The 21,799-nt window shown below is 43.3% G+C and overlaps 1 protein-coding gene across 1 annotated transcript in view; it reads right to left on the reverse strand.

Moving 5' to 3' along the window:
• The window catches only part of gpn2 (GPN-loop GTPase 2), a 189,367-nt gene that overhangs the window by 107,567 nt on the left and 60,001 nt on the right, over positions 1-21,799 (reverse strand). The gene's annotated exons all lie outside the window — the stretch shown is intronic.

Consider the following 21,799-nt stretch of genomic DNA (forward strand, 5'->3'; position numbering starts at 1 on the left):
AAAACAATCAGTCTAATGTAAAAAAAAGCAATTCAAGGAGATAATTATTCATAAAAATCATTAGTGCTGGAGGAATTAATGAGACATAAAGTCAATAAATCCCCAGGGCTTGATAATTTTCATCCTAAAGAATTATAGGGGTTGCCTTATAAATTGTGGTTGTATTGGTTGTCAGCCTTCAAAATCCTAGCAATTATGGAATGGTTCCTGCAAATTGAGTGATGGCAAATGGGACACCACTCCATAAAAGAAAAGAGAAAGCAGGAAATTTATAGGTCCTTTAGCCTAACATCAATAAGAGTAAAAAATAATGAGGTCAGTGCTAAAGTTTATTTTAAAGGATATGCTAATTGGACATTTAAAATTGTCAAGGATATTAGACAAAATTGTCAAAGGTATTAGACAGAGTCATCATGGATTTAAGTTCAAAGATCAAAGTACGTATACGTTATATATCCTTAGAATTCGTCTCCTTACAGACAGCCACAAAACAAAACAAAAGAACCAATTAAAACAAAAGAATACCATTAAACACCCAATGTACAGAGAGAGAGAAAAAACACAAATTGTTTTTATGCAAAATAAGAGAAAATCTGCAGATGCTGTAAATCCAAGCATACACACAAAATGCTGGACGAACTCAACAGGCCAGGCAGCATTTATGGAAAAGAATACTGTCAACGTTTTGGGCTGAGACCCTTCAGCAGGACTGGAAAACAGAAGCCTGGTTGACAAACAGGAAATAGAGAGAAGAAATAATTGTGACTTATTTGGGGTAGCAGGTAGTTTATTCAAAGTTCAAAGTAAATTTATTATCGAAGTATATATATGTCAACATATACAATTCTGAGATTCATTTTCTTGTGGGCATACTCAACAAATCCATGGAATAATAATCATAACAGAATCAACAAAAGATGGGTCCAACTTAGGCGTTCAATCAGTGTGCAAAAGACAACAAACTGTGCAAGTACAAAATGAAAGAAAGAATAATAATTAATAAATAATAAGTATCAAGAACATGAGAGTCCTTGAAATTGAATCCACAGGTTGTGGGAACATTTCAATGATGGGTGAGTGAAGTTGAGTGACATTTTCCCTTTTGTTCAAGAGCCTGATTGTTGAGGGGCAGTAACTGTTCCCAAACCTGGTGGTGTGAGTCCTGAGTCTCCTGTACCTTCTTCCTGATGGCAACAGCGAGAAGAGAGCATATCCAGGGTGGTGGGGGTCCCTGATGATGGATGCTGCTTTCCTGTGACAGCGTTTCATGTAGATGTGTACAATGGTGGGTAGGAATTTACCTGTGATGGACTCCACACATACTGCAAGAAAGAAGAGCAACAGTAAGCAGAAAAACTTACTCAGCCACACACAGAAGTAATGCCATTTCTTTGCCCAGCCTTCTACTGAGATCAGCCTTCTATTTCCAGTCCTCCCGCCATTGTGGTCATAGGCCTTCAAATATTCATGAAGCTCTTCTTTTCACTTGAGCATGCCAGAGGAACATTTTGAGTTTGTGACTACTTAGCTCCTGGATCTTCTGCCCATTCTCATCAAACCAGTCTTGGTTCCTCCCAGAAGAGAGGCCAATTCTGTCTTTAAGCTTCTAATTATGGTTGACTTCAGGGCAGTCCAATGCTGTGACGCTCTGAAGCTCGAGTTGGCCAGGAGTCGTCAGGTTGTCTGTGAAGTGCCTTATTAGGAGAGTTGCCTTTGCAGTGTCCTGGAGAGCGTGAGAGCGAGAACAGTGATTTTCTTGTGGTAACTCTCACAGGTCTCCCCACAGCCTCCGTCACTCCAGAGAAAAACAAACCAAGTTTGTCCAGCCTCTCATGATAGCTCATGCCCTCTAATCCAGGAAGCATCCTGATAAACCTCTTCAGGACCCTCTCCAAAGCCTCAACATACTTCCTTCTATAAAGGGGCAACCAAAACCATATGAAATACTTCCGATGTGGCCCAACCAGAGTTTAATGAAGTTGCAACATAGTATCCTGCCTTCTTTCAAACTATATGGCAGCTGCTAACAGTGTTGGACCTGCTCTTCCATCATAATCTGGAAACACAGAAACTTTGCCGTTGCTATTGTCACCCTGACTGAGCCTCAGTAAATAGGAAGTGAACAACTTGAAGATTCAATAGTGAAGAGTGAAGAGCAAACAAGAATGAACCATCAAGAATGAACTCCTCCTGGGTCTCAGTGCCTCCTGTGAAATAAATATATTGTAGGCATTATCAGTTTAGTCAAATATGGAACACATGGGGCCCCAAGCCATGGAAACTGTGGATGAAGCCAATCAGGATTTCTAGTCTGAATAGACTCTGAACAGCATCCTAATGGGAGACAAACTGACTTAGTCTTTGGATGGGAATGTACACCTACCAAAAATATGAGAAAAAGAAAAATCTTAAAAACAGAAGTGTCAGAAAAGCAGAAAATAAAGTTTAACGTAATGAAAGATGGAGGTCATAGAGTCAAACAGCACAGAAACAGGACCTTTGGTGTATCATCAGGCCTATCATTAAATAGCCATCTGTACTAATCCAATTTTTCAACACTTGGTTCATAAACTTCTATAGCTTGGTTATTCAAATGGTTGTCCAGATCATTATTGAAAGTTTTGTCTGACTGTGCCTCTAAACCACTCTCTCAAGCAATATGTGCACATTTTAGTCACCTTGAAGGTGGGGAAAAAAGATCTCAGATCCCCCCTAAACCCCCTTCTCCTTAACTGAAAACTATGCCTCTTGGTTTAATGACTTAATGGAGTGAAGGAAGGCAAGTAGAACAACAGGCCCAAACTGTAGGAATATGTACGAACATCTCCTGTGGATTATGAAAACTGCAGAATAATTTGAGGAAGATGTATGCAGTGACTGAGAGAGAGTTTGGGAGAATCCCAGGGTTCCCTTATAGCCATGTTGCCATTGTGTTTGACCCTAAAGACACAGCAACTGATACAACTATCACAAAGGGAGAGCAAGTACATAGAAAATTCAGGAGCTGATATTGATGAGGTTGTTTCAAAAAAAGTTCAAAGTACATTTATTATCAAAGTATGTATAAATTATACAACCTTGAGATTCATCTCCTTACGGGCAGCCACAAAACAAGAAACCCAAAGGAACCCAATATTTAAAAAAAGATCAACACCCAATGTGCAGAGAGAAAAAAACAAATCAAATCAAATGATGCAAACAATGAAGCAAGCTTCAGCATTCAGAAAGAATTTGAGTCCATAAGCCTGGTTGTGGAAGAGGTATTCTAGAAAGAGGAGGGATTGGAAAATGTATAACTGGAAACCAAAAAGATGTAGACAAGAAAACTGAAATTAAAACAGAAAATGCCAGAAGTATTCAGTAGGTCAGGAAGCACTCTGAGATGAAAGAAAACTAACTAAAACATTTGCTTTCTCGCTTCTCATGTTCCGATGAAGGGTCACTGACCTGAAACTTTATCTCTGCTTTTCCTGCTGCAGTACAGTCTTTGATCTGCTGAGAATCTCCAGCACTCCCTGTTTCTATCACTGCTTAGTAGACATTGAATCGAAATTTTGTTTTTTTTTTGTCTGTAAGCATTGGCAAACTCATCCAACTTTGCATGATCTTTAGTACACGGACCACTGTTGTTTTAAGTTACAGATTTAAAATTCAGCACTTTTGAGAGGAGAGAGAAAAATATCTGTGAATTTAGTTCAGATTGCGGATAACCTTTGCAATTCCTGTTCGTATCTGAGAAGAACTATGCACAGCAATAACAGAAAGGCAGTGCTAAAGCAAGTAACAATGATATTTTATTTTATTAAGATACAGCATAGAACGGGCCCTTCTGGCCCTCTGAGCCACACCGCCTAGCATTCCCCTGATTTAAGCCCAGTCTAATCACAGGACAATTAACCTACCAACCAGTACGTCTTTGGACTGTGGGAGGAAACTGGAGCACCCGGAGGAAACCCATACAGTCAAAGGGAGAACATACAAACTCCTTACAGGCACCGACAGGAAATGAACCCAGGTCACTGGTATTCTGCTAACTATAATGTTACTGTGGTGATATTAAATCACTTATTAAATTACAGCATTAACAATATTATCAAAGATAATCATATTTCTAATAACAGTTGTGAAAGTGTAAATGCAAGAGGGGCAGTGACAAACGGGCCACAGTAGTGGAGCTGTTAGTGCAACACAGGTCAGGGCATCAGAGTTCTGAGTTCAATTCCAGCGTCCCCTGTAAGAAAGTTTGCACGTTCCTTTACGTGACTGCAAGTGTTTCCTCCCACAGTCCAAAGATGTACCAGCTGGTAGGTTAATTGGTCAATGTAAACTGTCCTGCAATTAGGTTGGTGTTAAATCGGTGGGTTGCCCAGAAGGGTCTGTTTCACACTGTGTCTCTAAATAAAAATAAATATAATAGCAATGATAGTAACACTCACTGTAAAGAAACAACAATGTAATAACTCTGATCACTTTTATTCATCTTTCTCATGTTATTTCACCCATTTAGGCAATCACGGTTTCAATATACGCAGATTTTACATGCATTTACTTGAAACAGTTAAAGGCCGGCCAGCAGGTCTCTGGTGAAGATGTGTCGGCCAATCCCCACTGGGGATACAATGGATTGCTGAAGCATTGATGAACTCCAACCATACAGTTGCCAATGGAGATGGGATGTGATCGATGGCCAGTACCCCACTGGGACCCACGGGTCCAACTGAGTAAGTACTTATGTACACATATGTACAATTATCATGTATGTCATCAGCATACATGCATAAGTACGTACACTTAATTAATTAATTCAGCAATACGCCCCTTCTGGCTCTTCAAGCTGCACCACCTCAGCAACCCCACAACCCTGATTTTATCCTAACCTATTCACAAGACAATTTACACTGACCGCTTAACCTACTCAGCCCACTTTTGGACCGTGGGGAGGGGGGGAAGGGAACACCCGGGGAAAAACCATGCGCTTCACAGGGAGAATCTACAGATTGGCGCCAGAGTTGAATTCCAAACTCTGGAATGCCCCGAGCCATAATAGCATCACGCTAACTGCTACGTTCCTGTGGCACGTGCCTGAGAAGAACCGGATCTCTGTTAATTTTCCGGGGAAGGCGAGCACCGGCCAGCTGTCTTTTGATCGCTGGGGGATCGCTCTGCTATGGAGAGGGAAAGGTCTGTCACTGGGCCTGGAGAATGTTACCTAGGTTTTCTGCATTTTGGATATGGACTTGGACTGTAGACTATTTTTCAGTCTTATAGTCTTTATGTTCTGTGTTTCTTGCCCGATCTTTCTCGCTATTTTGTGTGCAGGTGAGGGGGATTTGGGGGTCAATGTACTTGTTCCATTTTTGTTTGTTTTTTGTGCGGGGGGGATTTGGGGGTCAATGATCGTGCTGACGCTCTTTTCTTTTATTTTCTTTCTTGGTTTTGTGGCTGTCTGGAGAAGAGGAGTTTCAGAGTTGTATACCTTGATAATAAATAAACCTTTGCCCCTTTGGACTTTCTGCAATCTGTGTACTGTACAAAGATACCCATGCTAAGAAGGAGGGGGGAGACTGAGAAAGAGACACTGAAGGAAGGGAGTGAGCCAGGGAGATGTTGTAAGGTAAAGGGCTCAGAAGATTCACACAAAAAATGCTGGAGGATCTCAGCAGGCTGGGCAATATCAATGGAAAAGAGTAAACAGTCGACATTTTGGGCCGAGACCCTTCATCAGGACTGGAAAGTATGGGGAGAAGTCAGTGTAAGAAGATGGGGTGGAGGGGAGGAAGAAGTACAAGGTGGCAGGTGACAGGTGAAACTGGGAGAGGGAAAGGGGGTAAAGTAAAGAGCTGGGAGGTTGGTGAAAGAAATAAAGGGCTGGAGAAGGGGGAATCTGATAAGACAGAAGACCAGAAGGGAAGCAGAAGGAGCATCAGAGGAAGGTGATGGGCAGGTAAGGAGATAAGATGAGAGAGGGAAATGGGAATGGGGAATATTGAGGGGGAGGTGTGGGCAAATACCGGAAGTTTGAGAAGTTGATGTTCATGTCATCAGGTTGGAGACTACCCAGATGGAATATAAGGTGTTGCTCTTCCAACTCGAGTGTAGTTTCATCGTGGCAGTAGAGGAGGCCAAGGACTGACATGTCGGAATGGGAATGGGAAGTAAAACTGAAATGGGTGGCCACCGGGAGATCTTGCTTTTTATGGTGGATGGAGCGAAGGTGGTCGGCGAAGATTATTTCTGTTTGCACATGCTTGTTGTCTGATACATTGTTGCTATTCGAACCTCCATATTGTTTAAGCTCTGATACCCCTTGTGATGGCTGGTGTATGGTGAGCACCTCACATGACAAAAATTCAGTCATAGTTATGTACCATTCCTCAGAACTGGAGTGGAAACAAGTTGGTCTCACCTGAACAGGCCACCAAAGAAGACAAACCAACTCTGTGAAGTTTTTACATTTCAAACTTCAACTGTGAATTTATTATCAAAGTACATAATATGTCACCATATACAACTCTGAGATTCATTTTCTTACGGGCATTCACAGCAAGAAACACAATAGAATCAATGAAAGGTTGCCTCTAACAAGACAGATAAACGATCGATGTGAGAAAGACCACAAAATGTACATATACAATAAAAAAGAAATAATAATAAATAAGCAATAAATATCAAGAACATGAGATGAAGACTCCTTGAAAGTGAGTCCATAGGTTGTGGGAACAGTTCAGTGATGGGGTGAGTGGAGTGGAGTGAAGTTATCCTCTTTGGTTCAGGAGCCTGATGGTAGTAACTGTTCCTGAACCTGGTGCTGTGAGTCCTGAGGCTTCAGTGCCTTCTTCCTGATGGCAGCAGCGAGAAAAGTTAATGGCCTGGATGGTAGGGGTCTCAGATGGTGGATGCTGTTTTCCTGTGACAATGCTCCATGTAGATTTGCTCAATGGTGGGGATGGTGTTACCCGTGATGGACGGGGCTGTATCCACTAATTTTTGTAGGGTTTACCATTCAGGGGCATTGGTGTTTCCACACCAGGCCATGATGCATCTAGTCAACATTCTCTCCACCACATATGTATAGAAGTGACTTGCCTCTCTAAAGAGGCATGACTGGTGTTGTAGATGAGACATGAGTTAATATATAAAGCAGGAAAGGAAACTTCTGCCATGTGCAGAAGTTCACTGATGACACGGCCATAGTGGGGTGTGTCAGGAATGGACAGGAGGAGTATAGGAAACTGATACAGGACTTTGTGATATGGTGCAACTCAAACTACCTGCGTCTCAATATCACCAAGACCAAGGAGATGGTGGTGGACTTTAGGAGATCTAGGCCTCATATGGAGCCAGTGATCATTAATGGAGAATGTGTGGAGCAGGTTAAGACCTACAAGTATCTGGGAGTACAGTTAGACGAGAAGCTAGACTGGACTGCCAACACAGATGCCTTGTGCAGGAAGGCACAGAGTCGACTGTACTTCCTTAGAAGGTTGGCGTCATTCAATGTCTGTAGTGAGATGCTGAAGATGTTCTATAGGTCAGTTGTGGAGAGCACCCTCTTCTTTGTGGTGGCGTGTTGGGGAGGAAGCATTAAGAAGAGGGACGCCTCACGTCTTAATAAGCTGGTAAGGAAGGCGGGCTCTGTCGTGGGCAAAGTACTGGAGAGTTTAACATCGGTAGCTGAGCGAAGGGCGCTGAGTAGGCTACGGTCAATTATGGAAAACTCTGAACATCCTCTACATAGCACCATCCAGAGACAGAGAAGCAGTTTCAGCGACAGGTTACTGTCGATGCAATGCTCCTCAGACAGGATGAAGAGGTCAATACTCCCCAATGCCATTAGGCTTTACAATTCAACCGCCAGGACTTAAGAACTTTTTAAAAGCTATTATTAATGCTTTTTGAGATAGTGATTTAGATGCATATCATATTTTTTTACTGAGTTAAGTATTGTATGTAATTAGTTTTGCTACAACAAGTGTATGGGACATTGGAAAAAAGTTGAATTTCCCCATGGGGATGAATAAAGTATCTATCTATCTATCTATCTATCTAGTTTCCTCCCACAATTCCAAAGATGTATGGTTTAATTCGTCACATGGGTCTAACTGGGTAGCATGGGCTCATAGAGCCAGAAGGGCCTGTTAATGGATTGTATCTCTAAATTAATTAATTAGACATGACTGCTGTTTGAAAATAGTTTTGTTATTATTCTCCAGAAGAGGGTGCCAGTTACTTGTTCTAGTTAACAACTAAGAGAAAATCTGCAGATGCCTGGTCTGCTGAGTTCCACCAGCATTTTGTGTGTGTTCCTTTATTTAACAAAGGGCCAGCACAGAATAAGCAACTCACAATGGTTTACACCCTTACTTACTGCCCATTATGCTGCTGGCATCTATGGCAGCAATGAAGGTCCTCCAGCTCTGTCTGTGACACACAGATATAGAAGGATTCTTCACTGCTGTTTCCGTAACGGTTTTATTTTACCAGTCAGGTTTGTTAGCCCTGAGTTGAACCCCCAAACCTGGAGGACCAGTGGACCACTCTAGGTCTGGCCTCTACCCTTTGACCTGTGAGGCATGGGTGACCCTACAAGAATCAAAGCGCAAAGCCCTGACTCCAGCCAACATAGCTCTCTGGGTTATCGAGGCATGCAAGCCTCCAAACTGTAGGACATGGCTTTGGCCCTCATGCAGGCCACAAGAGTTTAAAAGTTTGATAGTATGTTAGCCTTCATCTCAAGGGAGTTGAAATAGGGTGTGATGCAAATTATACCACAGTTGTGCTACATATTTAGCTTATCCACATGTATAAAACACCCACTCATAAACATATACACAAGCATACCCCAGCACCCCAAATTCCCTCGTATGAATCACTGTCACTATGCTCACACATAAACCTTCACCGTAAAAGCCACTACTACTGTATACATAGACATACCATCATATACCCACACACACCACACCATATGCTTGCAAGCCTTCCCTTCTCCATTCCCACATCACCAATCACTTCCCACTGGCATTTAACAGTTCAGAGTTCAGAGTAAATTTATTATTAGAGTACGTATGTAACACTCTGGTAAAGGTGTTGCTGCTTCTTTAATCCTTTTCGCTCCTTATGGAGCATGGGGCCTCAACAAAAGTCCTCCACTTCCTGTGATCTCTAGCAGATGTTTCTGCAGTCTCACAAGTTTGGCCGGCGGCTTTCAGTTCATCCAAAAGCCTACGCCTCCAGGTTTGCTTTGGGCGACCTCTTCTTCTCTTCCCTTGTGGATTCCATTCGAGTGATTGTCGAGTGACATTCGACTGGCTCTTCCTCAAGGTGTGGCCGACCCATCTCCACTTCCTCCTCCTTATCTGGAATACAATGGGCTCTTGGTTTGCTCTCTTCCATAGATCTAGGTTTGACACTCTGTCGTACCACTTGAGGCGGAGGATCCGCCGGAGGCATTTGTTGAGAAAGGTCTGGATCTCGTTGCAGCTGGTGTTAGTGATTCTCCATGTTTCGGATCCATATAGCAGGATGGCTTTCACATTAGAGCTGAATATATGGAGTTTAGTTTTGACAGAGATGGCCGTAGATCTCCAAACAGGTCACAGGGTTGTGAAGGCATGTTGGGCTTTTCCGATCTTTGCTCTGATGTGCTCATCTGTACCTCCTGATTTACTGATTTTGCTTCCGAGGTAGGTGAATTTGTCTACATCTTCAACTATTTGTCCTTCAATCCGTAATGGCTCATTAATGCGTAGAACTTTGGTCTTCTCCTGACTGATCTTAAGGCCTACTCGCTGTGAGGTCTCTCCCAAGGAATCTACTTTCTTCTGCATATCTTGAAGCCGGTGTGAGAGAAGAGCGAGATCATCTGCAAAAGCCAGGTCTTCCAATTTCCCTGTTAACATCCACTGGATGCCTCTCTCTGAGCCAGCATAGGCCGTTCTTGTAGCCCAGTCGAGTACCACAAGGAAAAGTAGAGGTGACAGCAGGCATCCCTGTCTGACTCCAGTAGTGACCAGGAACTCTTCGGACAGTCTCCCATCATGGATGACCCTGCATGAGAAGCCATCATAAAGCTGCTTGATGATATTCACCATCTCTTCCGGTACACCATAGTGTTGTAAGATGCTCCACATTGACTTTCTGTCCAGACTGTCAAATGCCTTCTCAGAATCAATAAAACACACATATAGTGGAGTTTGCCATTCTATTGTCTGCTCCACAATGACTCTAAGTGTAGCTATCTGGTCAATGCATGATCTCTCTTTCCCGAACCCTGCCTGCTCATCTCTAAGTCTCTGGTCAATAGCGTCTTTCATCCGCTCCAAGATGACCCTGGTGAGAACTTTGCTAGGAATAGACGACAAGGTGATCCCCCTCCACTTGCCACACAGTGAAAGATCTCCAGATTTTGGCAGCTTCACAAGGAGGCCCTTCTTCCAATCTGATGGGATCTCTCCTGTTCTCCATATCAAATTCAGCAGTATATGCAAATGGTCCACCATAACCTCTCCACCCTCTTTCAATGCTTCTGCAGGAATGTTGTCTTCTCCAGCAGCCTTGCCGTTCTTCAGGCTTTTCAGGGCTTTTCGAATTTCTTGCTTGGTGATTTCACTTATATTGATGTTGAGTGGGTCTCCAAGCTTCAGGTCAGGTGGGTTCTGTGGTGGTGGTCTATTCAATACTTCCTGGAAGTGTTCCTTCCATCTCGCCAGCTGATCTTCAACCGAAGTGAGCAGATGGCCTGTCTTGTCTCTAACAGGTCTGTTGAAATTGCTTTTCTTCCCTCTCAAAAGTTTAGTTGTCGTGTAGAGTACCTTGAGGTCCCCTTTACTGGCCGCTGTTTCTGCTTGCTCTGCTATTTCATTGAAGTATGACCTCTTATCCTTTCTGAGCTGTTTCTTCACCTCCTTGGCCATCACGCTGTACCTGTTGGCGGCAATTTGTTTCTGTTGCCGGGTTCTGGCCTGATTCAACTCCTGTTTGAGCTTTTTCCTATCCTCCACCTTCTGCCATGTCTCGTCCCTGATCCAAGGTTTACTGTTGACTGGTGGTCTTCCCAGTACTTCTTCACAGGCTCCTACAGTGGCCTGCTTGAAGGTAATCCAAGCGTGTTCCGCTGTTCTCTCATCTTGTTCCTCTATTTGAAGAGCCCCAAAGCAGTTTTGCAAGGCGATGTGGAAATCTTTCTTGTTCTCTTCCGTCTGTAGTTTTCTAACATCAAAATTTATTTGTGTTTTCTGTTGCTTCTTCTTGGCTGACAGCTTCATCTTCAGCTTTGCAACAACCAAATGGTGGTCAGATCCAATATCTGCTCCTCTTTTGGCTCTCACATCTTGCAATGAACTTCTCCAGCGCTGGCGGACTATGACGTGATCAATCTGGTTCTCTGTTTGATGGTCAGGCAAGACCCAGGTTATCTTGTGGCAGCATCGGTGGGGAAAGAGGGTACCTCCAATGGTCAGTTCGTTGAAGGCACAGAAGTCGGTAAGGAGTTCTCCATTTTCATTCATATTCCCCAAACCATTCTGGCCCATCTCTCTCTCCCTGCCAGTGTTATCGCTGCCTACTTTGGCATTCAGATCTCCCATGACGATCAACATATTTTGCTTAGGTACCTTTCCAACTACTGCTTGAAGCTGGGTGTAGAAGAGATCTTTTTCTTCTTCCTCTGCGTTGTTAGTTGGGGCGTAGCACAGGATAATGGATACCTTCTGGAATCTGGACTCGAACCTGACTGTGATGATACGGTCGGACACCGGTTCCCATTCTATCAAACTTCTGGCTGCTTCTTTGGACAACATCAGGGCCACACCAGCCTCATGCGGGTCTTCCTCTTTTTCTTTGCCAGAATAGAGCAGAGTTTCTCCCGTCTGCAGTTTGATCTCACCAAAAGTATTCCACCTTGCTTCGCACATGCCCAGGAGTGTGAGGTGGTATCAGTTCATTTCCTTCACTGCCTGTGCGCACCTACCTGTCTCCCAAAGCGATCTCACATTCCCTGTTCCGATTAGGATAGATTTCTTCTGTGAGAGCAGCTTTGGAACCTCCATTATGGTTTTCCTCGGATGAAGGAGGGTTGTCAGCCCTGCAGCTTCCTGACGGGTTTGGTTGCAGCGCGTCATCAGCCTCCTGAATGGGGCCCTGCTTTTCCCGAGATCTGGGTTAGTGGTTGACAATCTGTTGACGGTTTCTGTAACAATTGCTTGTTTTATGTGAACGGGTTGTTAGCCCATTGCACAACCCCCAACCTGGAGGACCAGGGGTTTTCTGTCAGGGTCACCTTCCCCCAGGCGATGGCATTTCCATGCTAACGAGCTCCACCTGCCCGGGTTTGAAATCAGAGTTTACCCTCTCCTAGATAGGCTGCCATCCAAGGCTAACGAGTCCTATCTACCCGGGTTTGGAATCGGAGTTCCTTCTCCTGGGCTATGTTGGTTCATGGCACCTTCTTCCATATTATCCCATGCACCCCTCGCACGAGGGATCCCCCATCCACCACCCAGGGGACGCGCCTCAACGCCGTATAGCCCCAGCGCGAGGTGTTGCTGCTAATGTTGAGGATATTTCATGTAAAGGTCTTTCTGTAGAAGCAGTGTTTGGGTTACTGTGGGAGATAAGGGATGCTTAGGAATGTGGGTCATCCAGTCAGGAGAGTGGAACGGGGAGAAGGTTCTAGAGAAGGCCGGGGGGGCGGGGGTGGCTTTGTGACTGACTCTGGTGGTGGGTCTTTGTCCTTGTTCGGCAGGAGATGAGAGAGAAGAGGCTGGAGAGAGCTGGTTGATGTGGTGGGGAACGCGATTCGATGGAGCCCAGGTCGAAGGTCTGCTGGGGAACGGTGAATATGGCTTTTGGGAGATTTGAGCTCCAACCTGTGCACGTTTGACTGTTTAATTATAACGAGCCCTTTTTTCACTAATTCCTTTTCTTTACTAATTCTTTGGCTAAGTTAACATTCACAAATCTTTATCATCGTATGCAGTGTGCGATCGGTTATTTTATGCTGACTGGCTATTGCAGGGCAGTGAATCACACAGCATTCACACACACCGGGGTCTGGGTGGACAAGACAACCCAATCTCATGGATTTGGCAGGACCAAAGTCATATGCACCTTAGACACACGAAGCTGGAGAAAGGTGGGTTTATCACTGCGGAATCCACAGATTGTTACCGAGGGAGTAATGAGCCATATTTCCAGAGACGCCCAGAAAACAGGGTTTCACAGACAAACTGTATATTTCACCATATACAACCCCAAGGTTCATTTTCTTGTGGGCATTCACAGCAAATACAGGGAACACAATAGAATCTATGAAAGTCCACACCCGCCAGGACAAACAGCCCATGCTCAAAAGACAACAAACTGTGCAAATACAAAAAGAAAGAAAGAAAGAAATAATAATAATAATTAATAAAAAAGCAATAAATATTGAGAACATGAGATGAAGAGTCCTTGAAGGTGTGACCATTGGTTGTTGGAACACTTCAATAGGTACATTTAATGTCAGAGAAATGTATGCAATATACACCCTGAAATTCTTAATCTTCACAAACATCCATGAAAACAAAGGAGAGCCCCACGAATGATTGACAGTTAAATGTTAGAACCCCAAAGCCCCCCCCCCAGCTCCCCCTCCCACGCACAAGCAGCAGCAAGGAAATGATGCTCCCCTCCCCACCAGAAAAAAAAGCATCTGCACCCTCCACCAAACACTCAAGCGTGCAGCAAAGCGTCAGTAAAGGCACGGACTTGCAGTACCCCAAAGACTACTCGTTCACCCTGTATTCGACATACCACAGGCACTGCCTCTCCCTAATAAGGGAAAAAGAGGTGTCCCTGTTTCTCAGCGAGAGGTGAGGTAGTGAAGTTATTCCTCCCCCCACCCCAATTCAAGAGCCTGATGGTTGAGGAGTAATAACTATTCCTGAGCCTCCAGTACCACCTGCCTGATGGCAAGCAGAGAGCATGACCCAGGTGGTGGGGGTCCCTGATGATGGATGCTGCTTTCCTATGACAGTGCTCCATGTAGACGTGCTCAGTGTTGGGCAGAGCTTTACCTGTGATGGACTGAGCCATATTCACCCCTGCAGCTCCACAGGAACAGCATCCTGAGCATCTCCACTGACCAGTGATGTCACCTAGTTGCTGAGGTTGCTGGGCAAACTGGAGAGGGCATATTTTGAGGTGACATGATCACCTCCTGACTTTGCAATGACTCTCCACCATCTACAAAGTCCACGTTCATTGTATGGAATGTTCTAGATGCATCTTAGTGCAGCTTCAAGTTCAATGAAGAGTTTTTAACGCATTCAGCACACAACATAAATTTCTACAACTTCTCAAAGCTTCCTTGACAGCACGTGGAAACACTTCAATAACTAAGCTAAATGCAAATAACACTTTTAATCCTCTTACATAGAACACAGAAATTTATAGCACATTACAGGCCCTTCAGCCCACAATGTTGTGCCGACCATGTAGCCTACTCTAGAAACTGCCTAGAATTTCCCTACTGCAAAGTCAGCTATTTTTCTAAGCTCCATGTACCTATCTAAGAGGCTCTTAAAAGACCCTATTGTATCCACTTCCACCACCACCACCATCAGTGTATTCCACGCACCCACCACTCTGTGTGTGAAAAACTTACCCCTGACATCTCTTCTGTACCTACTTCCAAGCACCTTAAAACTGTGCCCCCTTGTGATAGCCATTTCAGTCCTGGGAAAAAGCCTCTGACTATCCACACGATCAATGCCTCTCATCATCCTATACACCTCTATCAGGTCATCTCTGATCATTAGTATCAATACTAATCAGAATTCCTCAGATTATGGAAAATACTCGGGAGATTATAAATGCGATGGTTCTATTCTGGCAAGGAGGGAGTGAGGAATAAACAGAACCGGGAAAGCCAATTAGCTTATCTTTATTCTTTATTTTAGAGAAACAACAGGAGTAGCCTGTCTGGCCTTTTGAGCCATGCTGCCCCAACAACACCCAAGAATCTTCGATTTAATCCTAACCTAATGATGGGACAATTTGCAATGACCAATTTACCTACAAACAGTCTTTGGACTGTGGGGAAACCAGAGCTCCCGGAGGAAATCCATGCATTCCATGGGGAGGACAAACTGGGACTCCTTACAGAGGATGCTGGGATTGCATTCTGCACTCCAGCTGTAATAGTGCGGTGCTAACCATACACTACCGTGCTCCCCGCCAACATGGCAGCTTAGTATCTGACATCAGGAAAGTAATGGAAGGAAGTACAAATGGGCTACCCTGAAAACTAATCAGTTTGATCTATTGAAAGAAAAATCATGTTTAGAGAATTTATTTGGTTCTTTATGCTTATAATTGTCAGGGTGAATAATAGAACCACAGGATATTTTGTATTTGGATTTCATAAAAAGCTGCCACATGATAGAAAACTTCACAAGCTTACAATCATTATGTTTTGTATCTCCAAAGCATAAAAACTAATTGAAAGGAAAACAAGGGAGCCAGGAATGTGAGTCTCACTTCTTTTTCACTTCAAGTGAGATGCACGGTTACTACTTTTAATATAACCCACAATGAATTATGTAAACTATTATTTGTACTCAATCAAATAATATATTTACAATCTACCTCTCTTTCTCTCTCTCTCACACACACACACACACACACTTTACCTCTCAACTTGGATGGACAACAACTCTCAATCCCATTTAAAGCAATCACCTCAAGGTCAAATTCATCCAGTTGCTGGTAAAAATGGGAAAAATGGGATTTCTGCTGCACTTTCCAGCTATTTTGTGTGGCCATGGAGACCAGAGATGGCTGTGTGCAGTCTTTTCTAATTTCCCTTTGGATCATCTTTGCCAAAACAGGGAGACTTTCAATTTGCATTAGGGATGGAGAATACGTCAAGAAGAGTCTCCTCTTCTTATAAAATTTTCAGGTATTTCCTTTTCCAAGGGTAAATGGGAGAGTCCATCAGCAACTCCCTGATTTGTTGCCCCCTTGAATTTGATGTTGTAATTGTGTCCTCCAATAAGCAGAGCTCATCTCTGCATTTGTTCTGCCACTGTTACTGGAACACCCTCTGTGGATTGAAGAAGGACATTAGTGGTTGATGATCAGTAATGAGGGTAAACTCTTTCCCATACAAGTTCTGGTTGAATCGTTTTACACCCCAAGCCAGACTTGATGTGCTTATTTTTTCTCCTCAGCGTTAAGGAAGCATGATATTTCACTTCCATCACTCATAACATGTGACATGACTGCTCCTATACCATAACGCAGGGCATCGCAGGAAAACTTTACCGGATTATGTGGATCATAATGTGTGAGTACAGCACCTAACATCACCATTTCCCTTGCCTTTTTGAAAGCTACCTCACACTGCTTTGTTCATTGCTATTTCTTCCTGGTCTGTAGTAATGAGTTAAAGGGGTGGAGCACAGTAGCCAGGATTGGCAGGAACCTGTTATAGTAGTTGAAAAACCCAAAAAAAGGACCACAACTGTGACACATCCTTTGGCCTTGGGGGCTCCAGCACTGCCTGAATTTTCTCAACTCGCTTGTGTAAATCTTGCGCGTTGATTGTGACTACAGTAAGTGATGCTTGGCTTAAAGAATTCACGCTTGTCATGAGAAGCTCTGAGCCTGTAATCTTCTAATCTTTTTAACACTGTCTTGAGATTTTGAAGATGGCCCTTGTCATCCTTACTGCTGGCAATGATGTCATCCAGGTCAGATTGAGTGGCTGGACAGCCTTGTAGCACCTGGTCCATAGCTTTCTGCCAGAGTGCAGATGCTACTCCAAAAATAAGCCTATTACAGTGATAAAGTCCATTGTGAGTGTTTATGGTGGGAAACACTTTGGACTCTTCATCCATCTCCATCTGTAGGTAGGCCTCAGCTAAGTCCACTTGGCTGAATTGTTTCCTGTCAGAAAGGTTTGTAAAGAAATCTTATGCCTGGCAGAGGGAATTGATTTACTTTTTACTGGGTTAATGGTGGCCTTATCAGATCCTAACAGACCTATTTTTCATGGCTACTGGGACCGCTGGCATTGCCCATGGGCTCTACACAACCTTGGAAAGAATTCCTTCAGCCTCCATGCAATCTAGTTCACTGGCTAATTTACCACGGGTGGTACAAGGAACTGGATAGGCTTTGCAAAACTTGTGTGCAGCATTTTCATTTAACATTATTTTACCCTTGATATGTTTTCGTTTTCCAATGCAGTGGCATCACCCAACACCTTCCTTAGTTCACTTTCAGTTGACTATTGCAGGGGATGTGGCATGCAAATGGTAGATGGATCTCCAATCAAGCTGTGTTTGTCTCAGCCCATCACGGCCCTACAATGCTGGCCCTTCTGTTTTTACCACATACAAGCTCAGTGTTGGTTCTTATTTTTCATTGGCTATTCAATTTGTTTTAATATATTCTCAATTCACTCAGTATACAAAATCCAGTTATCTCTTGTGCAATCGAACACATCAATCCTTCCGATGCAGCCGGCCATTTCTGCTTTTTTAAATCATTTATTTATAATTATTATCACCCGGTACTCTGTTTATTAACCCATGTATGTCTATTTTCCACCTTTTTTTAAACTCAACCATGTTCTCTCTCTCTCCATTCTGAAGTGACACATGCTGTGGTTTAATAGGTAGGTAGTTGACTCGGGTTTGTTTTAAAACATACCTTGTCTTCCCTGTTATATTTGGTAACTCCAAGACATAAAAACTAATTGAAAGGAAAACAAGGGAGCCAGGAATGCAAGTCTAACATCATTTTTACTTTAAGCAAGACATGCACATATATCATGGCGGCATAATAACGTATGCCAGTTACGTACTTTTACATATGACCAGCAATGCATTAAGTAAACAAAAATGAATGCTTAATCAAACAATATATTTACAATATTACTCAAGTATTACTGAAATATTCAATACATAACAAATATTATTTATCTAACAGACAAAAAGCTGAGAGTGGGGATGAATGGGACACTTTTAAGGCTAGATGGGCATAAATGTGACAAATGAAATCCAAAGAATATGAGAAATGTAACATGCTTGGAGACGATGAACAAAGCCAGGAAATATCAATGGTAGGATTCTAGAACACTTTGTGGAACTGAAGGACATTGGGGGGCTCATGTCCACAGACCCATGAAGGTAGCTAAAATAATGTATCATTGAATCAGGCTCGGGGGTTTGGAGAGTGAGACAGAAAACACTGTCTGCGAATAAGCACATTAATCATTTATTTACAAATAGTAAAAAATATAACAATTACAGCACGGAAACAGGCTATCTCAGCCCTTTTAGTCCAAATTCAACCAAACATTCATGTTCTCCCAAGTTACACAAACTACAGAACTAAATATTCCACAGACACTTAGCTAAGATGGTGCATGGAGCACATCTTCCCAATGGTTTTGTGCAGTGTGCCTTAGACAAAGAGAGAGATAGCTAGCTATTTTATACCCAGTATATTTGAAACTGGACACCAGGCTGCCAACCAATGGGAAAAGCAGCTGCAGTTTCTAAACTATCCAATCACAAAGGAAGGAGCTTTTGACAAGCAGAATAAGCCACACCCACCACAGGATAAATAATTAAGAAGGCCTGTGAAATATTTGACAAAGTGTAGGAGATAAGAACAAAGCAGTCACATTAATGATGCATAGAACATTCATCACAGTCATTATGTGCCTTGTCGTATGACAAGGGCAATCACGGTCTTCCATCTGTCAACAATCCAAGAACTTCTAATAAGCTCTTCAAAACTTTTTCCTGTTCATCCCTTGATGTAACTCACGAAAGGCTAAAGTGTGTAGTTCTGGTAATCACGAGATGCATTAGCACTTGAGGGTGCAAAGGAGACTTGCAGGCCTAGAAATCTTAAACTCTGAGCAGAGCTTAGCTGGGCAGGGTGGTTTTCAAAATTCAAAGTACCTGTAAATTTATTATCAAAGTACATATATGTCACCACATACAGCCCTGAGATTCATTTTCCTGCGGGCATACGTACTCAGCAAATCTATATCAGGATCTATGAAAGATCAACCAGAATGCAGAAGACAACAAACTGTGCAAATGGAAATATAAATAAAAAATGAGAACATGAAATAACAAGATAAAATGAGATTATTGGTTGCGGGAACATCTCAATGGATGGGCAAGTGACTGCAGTTACCCCCTTTTGTTTAAGAGCCTCATGGTTGAGGGGCAGTAACTGTTCCTGAACCTGGTGGTATGAGTCCTGAGGCAGCCAGCAAGAAGAGAGCATGACCTGGGTGATGGGGATCTCTGATGATGGACGCTGTTTTCCAATGACAGCGTTTCATGTAGATGTGCTCTATAGTTGGGAGGACTTTCCTTGTAATGTACTGGTGCAAATTCACCACCTTTGTAGGATTTTCCATTCAAAGGCAACTTTGAACTTTGATTCAGGAACAAAGTGAAAAAAAAGAAAGATAAGTAATAGAGGTGGCTGGATCAAAGATCAATACAGATGGAACCAGGAAGAAAAAGCTGTTTATCAGAGGTGACGATCATTAGAGGCATGGGTTGAACATAGCTGATAGGACAATTGGAATTTGAGAGGGTGATAAACTTTCATCATATTCAGAGGATAACTGAAAGAGCAATCCCTACAAGGCTACGGATCAAGAAACAGGAAATGTGGACCACTTTATAGCTAGGATACATGATGGGCCAAATGGCCATTTTCAAGGCATAAGCCTCTATGATTCTCGAAAGCAAGCCTCCATTTACTGCACTGTTTCCACCCCTTTGATTTCTTGTCTTGTCTCACAGGCACAACTCAAGGAAAAGCTCAGCCTAGCCTGTACAATGCTAACCCCTACACCCATTCCCCACAGCCTGAGCAGACAGCGGACCAGAGAGCTGTGGAATAAGATGGTTCTAGAGTCACACTGGAGAGCAGGTGTAGCTCAGCTAATTCTGAGATCCCCAATCTTTCTCTTCAACTCAGAAAGTTACCATTAATCTCCTTACTGCCAATATTTCCTTTTCAGTATCTGAGTATAAAGTGGACTCTATTTCCCCACTTTACATTGGTGGGATTGCAAATGGATTGGAAGTCCAACAGTATAACCACAAGATTAACTAACTCATTAATATCATATTAAGAACATGTAGACATTTTCCCTGCTGTAGTTAAAATGAAGATCAATTAGGAGTTATTTATCCAAAGGATATTGACATCCTAGAAAAGCAAGATAACATAAATAGCTTTGATAGACATTGGTGGCTCCCAAAGTACCAGGGATATATTGAAAGCTCATCAAATCTGTGTTCATCCTTGGGTGGGAGGGTGGAGATACATCTCTACCAAAGGCATGTTAGGCGCTCCTTCCCTCTACTAGCCTGCAGGTTACCCTTGGGCAAGGTGTAGCACCTGCATAGCCCCCTTTGATTAGGGTCACATAAAGCCATGGGAGCAGCTGGTGCAGATCACAAGTCCTGGTTATGCGACTACTGACACCAGGCAGACAATCTCTGAAGAGTATTGATAATGGCTGGGGTCACCCATCTTGTAAAGACACTGCCTAGAAGGCGGCAATGGCAAACCACTTCAGTAGAAAAATCTGCCAAGGACAATCATGGTCATGGAAAGACCATGATCACCCACATCATACGACATGGCACATAATAAACAAATGATGTGGACATCCTAATTTAACCAAGCTTAAAAGACTTGTTCAATACTGAATTTCACAGAGCTGCAAGCTAACAGTGTTAATGCAGGAGAGGTACTGAGAACTGATTCATAGATAAGATGGGAGTCACAAATCTGATTGTGCACTCATCCAGAATCTCAAAGAAAGAAAAAAACAGAAATGATCGAAAAACTCAACCAGTCAAGCAGCATCTGCAGATAGAGAAACTATTTAACTATTCAGCCACATAAGTGGTGGAAGAGGCTTTGAAGTACAGACAGAATTTGGATTAAGACAGAAGACTATGGCAGATCAGGCAATAAAGAGCATGGTTACTGACATTTTAAAGGAGCAGGGAAGAAAGGGATGTAACCAGGATATGGAAGGATGGAAAGCAGCTTACACGGAAATGGAAAATGCAGTGCTCATTCCAGAAGACTGAAAAGCACCTAGATCTGGAAGCAAACTCACTACAGCAGTCTAGGAAGCCACAGACCAATTAGAATGAAAACAGGACCGAGAATTAACTTGGCAGGCAACACCCACGAAATGTTGGAGGAACTCAGCAGGTCAGGCAGCACTAGCAGAGAGGAGTAAACAGTCAGGGCCCGGACGCTCCACCTGACCTGGAAAGGAAGCGCAGCGTCCCTCCTGCAGACTGAGCACTGGCGCTCCGTGGTGACCGTCCAGTCTGAGTGTGGTGTCTGTGCTCAGTCCACAGCTGCATTTGAGCAACTTCTGTATTTCACGTGGCCTGGATGGTCACTAGGCTGAGGCACTTTTCAGACATCAGACCAACAAAGCAGCATTGTACAATAATCGCAACAGAACAGGTTTTCCACAGATAGAAATTAGGTTTGGAGTGTTTCCATTTCAGTAGTTCAGAAAAAGCATAAAGTACTCCTACTCTAACTGTGCAGGAAAGCAGTGTCCATCATCAGGGACCCCCACCACCCAGGCCATGCTCTCATCACACTGCTGTCGTCAGGAAAAAGGTACAGGAGCCTCAGGACCCACCCAGTTCAGGATCAGTTACTATCCCTCAACCATCAGGCTCTTGAACCAGTGGGAATAACTTCGCTTGCCCCACCACTGAAATATTCCCACAAC

Source organism: Hemitrygon akajei, chromosome 32 (genome assembly GCF_048418815.1).
Source record: "Hemitrygon akajei chromosome 32, sHemAka1.3, whole genome shotgun sequence".
NCBI lineage: Eukaryota > Metazoa > Chordata > Chondrichthyes > Myliobatiformes > Dasyatidae > Hemitrygon > Hemitrygon akajei.